Source organism: Macaca fascicularis, chromosome 2 (assembly GCF_037993035.2).
Source record: "Macaca fascicularis isolate 582-1 chromosome 2, T2T-MFA8v1.1".
NCBI classification, from domain to species: Eukaryota; Metazoa; Chordata; class Mammalia; order Primates; family Cercopithecidae; genus Macaca; species Macaca fascicularis.
The window spans coordinates 167,431,284-167,436,202 of record NC_088376.1 but is presented as its reverse complement, the minus strand read 5'-3'; the positions used below and the strand labels follow the sequence as shown (position 1 = coordinate 167,436,202).

The window sequence follows — 4,919 nt, the reverse complement described above, 5'->3', positions numbered from 1 at the left end:
GCTCCTTCCCCTGGGAGCTCCATCCCAGAGAGGCACCAGTTCGATGCCAGCAGGAATGTTGCTGTATAAGGTGTCTGGCAACCCCTGTTGGGGGATCTCACCCAGTCAGGAGGCACAAGATCAGGGACGTGCTTAATGAAGCTCTCTGGCTGCCCCTTGGTGGAGGGGGAGCTCTGCACTTAGGAGAATCCCACTTGTCTAGACTTCCTGGATTCCTCAGAGCCAGCAAGGGAAAAGACTAAGTCCACTGATCCATGAAGACTCCAGTTGTCTCTCCCCACAAGGCCTCCATCCCAGGGAGATTAGAGTTCTGTCCCTAAACCCCTGGCTGTAGTTGATGAAATTCCCAGGCCTTGTCTGATGAGGAGGGATGGGTCCTGGTACAGCTTAAAGAGGCAGTCTGACGAATCTGCCACAACAGCTGTGCTGTGCCGTGGGAAATTCCTCCTGGGGCCAAACCGCCCAGTCTCCCCAGCACTGGCAGGGGAAAATGGCCAACTGGAGCTACAGTGATGGCTGCTGTCCCTCCCATCGGGAGCTCAGTCATCTTAGGCAGCAGGCAACCACAGTGATGACAGCCACCCATCCCCCCAGGAACTGGGTAGTCTTAGGCAGTCTCTAGCCAAGCAGCTACCAAGAATCTGCACTGCTCTGTGCTTAGGACCCAAAGCCCTAGTGGCATGAGCTCACAAGGGGATCTCCTGATGCACAGGTTGCACAAATCCATGGAAAAAAACGTGGTTTCCTGGGTGAGGCAGCACAATTACTCAACACCTCCCTTGGTTGGGGGTGGGAGGTCCCCTTGCCCCATTCGGCTCCTGCATGGGCCGTCACTCTACCCTGCTTTTCCCTGCTCTCCTTGGGTTGTGCCAATCTCCCAGTCAGTCCCAGTGAGAGAACCTAGATACCTTAGTTGCTGATGCAGGATTCACTCACCGTTTTCATTCTTCTCAGTGGGAGCCTCCAACTGCAGCTGATTGTCGTCCAGTATTTTTTCAAGATTGAATCCACAAACTAAAAATGCTGAAGGACAGCAGCATTATGTCTACAGAAGAGGGAACATGTAGTAATATACAACTAAAGTTGGAAGAGAGGTTAGGTGTTACCAATGACAATTCTCCCCTCTCCAGACTTTCAGCACATTTTATGCTTAGAAGAACAGGATAGTCTATGCAATCTAATTTTGAATCCATAGGTGTCTCTTTAAAAACTCTAAGTTTATTTTACATCAGAAGAGCATATGGTGTAAAAGTAATTATACATTTTAATGAACATGAATTCTTTCCTATTAGCAAACTATGTTGAACAAATATTTTTAAATATTTACTCTGGATATATTTATGTTATGCCACAATAGAGTGGGTGTTTAATGAAATGAAAATTAGTATGGTTTTGTTGCTTGGAGTAGAAAACACTATGTATCTATGTACATATATACACATATATGAGTATATGCATGCAGGTACATATATAAAAATGTATATATACATAGTATATACATGTATAATTTGATGAGATACAGAAAAATGAGATGAGAAATACAAACTTGAAAACAAAATAAAGCCATCGAAGCTTCAAGCTTCACGTCAACATTTATAACACAGAATTAAGTCTCACTTGCACTTATGTTGAATCTTTTTCAAAGGAATTAGGATACAGGAAGAGCTCATTTTACTAGAGAATTTTTAAAAATAGGGATCATTAACCAGCATCAATGATTGCCCTGGAAAGGGGTTTTATTATGTTTCTGAAGAGGCAAAGTCATGTTGTTGTTGTCCCCACCTACTTTTGCTCCTTTTCTCCAGATAACCCTTGTGAGCACTAAATTGGAGCTATCACATCATGCTGCGTGTTACTAAGTTCAAGTCTTCATCTGCTGCTTTAAAGCTATGATCTGGGTAACTTGGATGGACTCACTTCTCCAATTTATACATGCTCAATATCTGTTTCCTTTTCTTTCTTTCTTCTTCTTCTTCTTTTTTTTTTTTTTTTTTCTGAGACAGGGTTCTGCTCTGCCACCCAGGCTGGAGTACAGTGGCATGATCATGGCTCACTGAAGTCTCAAATTCCTCGGCTCAAGTGATCATTTTGGCTCAGTCTTCTGAGTAGCTGGGGCTACAATCATACACTACCACACCCAGCTAATTTTTTCAATTCTCAGTAGAGATGAGGTCTCTCTATGTTGCTCAGGCAGGCCTCAAACTCCTGAGCTCAAGCCATTGTCCTGTCTTGGCCTCCTAAAATGCTGAGATTACAAGCATGAGCCACTACATCTGGCCTCAATTTTTGTTTTATAGGTACTCCACAGGAGCCTAGAAACTACTACTAGTTCAAGACATCATCAATTGAATCCACAAAAACCTATTAAACATTTGTACTACCTTAGATACAAGAGATAAAAGAAGATAAGATAAAGAAGTCATGGCCCTCAGGCAGGCAGACTTTGGAGGCTCTGGAAAAGGGAAAGACTGGGCAAATTGAATGCCTAATAGGGCTTGCTTTCAGTGTGGTCTACAAGGACACTTTAAAAAAGATTGTCTGAATAGAAATAAGCTGTCCCCTTGTCCATGCCCCTTATGTCAAAGGAATCACTGGAATCACCATTCCCTTATGTCAAAGGAATCCCACTGCCCCAGGGGATGAAGGTCCTTGGAGTCAGAAGCCACTAACCAGATGATCCAGCAGGAGGACTGAGGGTGCCCAGGGCAAGCACCAGCTCATGCCATCATCCTCACAGAGCCTCTGGTATGCTTGACCATTGAGGGCCAGGAGGTTAACTGTCTCCTGGACACTGGCGCAGCCTTCTCTGTCTTACTCTCCTGTGCCGGACAACTGTTTTCTAGATCTGTCACTATCTGAGGGATCCTAGGACAGACAGTCACTAGATACTTCTCCCAGCCTCTAAGTTGTGACTGAGGAACTTTACCCTTTTCACATGCCTTTCTAAGTATGCCAGAAAGTACCACTCCTTTGTTAGAGGGAGACTCCTAGCAAAAGCAGGGGCTATTATATACCTGAACATAGGAGAAGGAACACATGTTTGTTGTCCCCTACTTGAGGAAGGAATTAATCCTGAAGTCTGGGCAACAGAAGGACAATATGGACAAGAGAAGAATGCCTGTCCCGTTCAAGTTAAACTAAAGGATTTTGCCTTCTTTCCCTACCAAAGGCAGTACCCCCTTAGACCTGAGGCCCAACAAGAACTCCAAAAGAGTGTTAAGGACCTAAAAGCCCAAGGACTAGTAAAACCATGCAATAGCCCCTGCAATACTCCAATTTTAGGAGTACAGAAACCCAACGGACAGTGGAGGTTAGTGCAAGATCTCAGGATTATCAATGAGGCCATTGTCCCTCTATACCTAGCTGCACCTAAACCCTTATAACTCTGCTTTCCCAGATACCAGAGGAAGCAGAATGGTTTACAGTCCTGGACCTTAAGGATGCCTTTTTCTGCATCCCTGTACATCCTGACTGTCAATTCTTGTTTGCCTTTGAAGATCCTGTGAACTCAATGTCTCAACTCACTGGGACTGTTTTACCCCAAGGGTTCAGGCCATCTATTTGGCCTGGCATTAGTCCAAGATTGAGCCAGTTCTCATACTTGGACACTCTTGTCCTTTGGTATGTGGATGATTTACTATTAGCCTCCTGTTCAGAAACCTTGTGCCATCAAGCCACCCAAGTGCTCTTAAACTTCCTTGCTACCAGTGGCTACAAGGTTTCCAAACCAAAGGCTCAGCTCTGTTCACAGCAGTTTAAATAGTTAGGGCTAAAATTACCCAAAGGAACCAAGGCCCTCAAGGAGGAACGTTTCCAGCTTATATTGGCTTATCCTCATCCCAAAACCCTGGATACTGCCAAAGGAACCCAAAAATGCAGGAGACAATGCTAGCTATTCCTGTGAACATCTAGAGGATCTGCGCCTGCTCTTCACATGGCAACCATAAGGAAAGTAACTAGAGTCGTAGATCCCCATGGCCCTCTCTTGTCATATTTGTCTCCTTACTGTTTTCTTACCCCCTTTCACTGTCACTGCACCTCCTCCATGCTGCTGTACTACCAGTAGTTCCCCTTACCAAGAGCTTCTACGGAGAATATGGCTTCCCAGAAATATTGATGCCCCATCGTACAGGAGTTTTTCTAAAGGAAACCCCACTTTCACCCTCCATACCCATACTCTCCTGGTAAGCCTATTTAATACCACCTTCACTGGGCTCCATGAAGCCTCAGTCCTAAACCCTACTAACTGTTGGATGTGCCTCCCTCTGCACTCAGGCCATACATTTCAATCCCTGTATCTTTAATCTCCTTGTTAAGTTTGTCTCTTCCAGAATTGAAGCTGTAAGACTATAAATCGTTCTTCAAATGGAGCCCCAGATGCAGTCCATGACTAAGATCTACTGTGGACCCCTGGACTGGTCTGCTAGCCCATGCTCCAATGTTGATGACATCAAACACACCCCTCCTGAGGAAATCTCTACTGCATGACCCCTACTATGCCCCAATACAGCAGGAGGCAGTTAGAGCAGTCATCAGCCAACCTCCCCAATAGCAATTGGGTTTTCCTGTTGAGAGGGGGAACTGACAGACAGGACTAGCTGGATTTCCTAGACCAACTAAGAATTCCTAAGCCTAGCTGGGGAAGGTGACCACACCCACCTTTAAACACGGTGCTTGTAACTCAGCTCACACCTGACCAATCAGGTTGTAAAGAGAACTCACCAAAATACCAATTAAGCTAAAAGCAGGAGGTAAAGAAATAGTCAAGTCATCTATTGCCTGAGAGCACAGGGGGAGGGACAATGATCGGGACATATAAACCCAGGCATTCAAGCTGGTGCTGGCAACCTCCTTTGGGTACTCTCCTATTGTGTGGGGGCTCTGTTTTCACTTTATTAAATCTTGCAACTGCAAAAAAA

General features: G+C 45.1%; 1 pseudogene; it reads left to right on the top strand.

Moving 5' to 3' along the window:
• The first annotated feature begins 360 nt into the window (after positions 1 to 360).
• Positions 361 to 4,524, top strand: LOC123571713 (uncharacterized; annotated as a pseudogene).
• Positions 4,525 to 4,919: the final 395 nt, after the last annotated feature.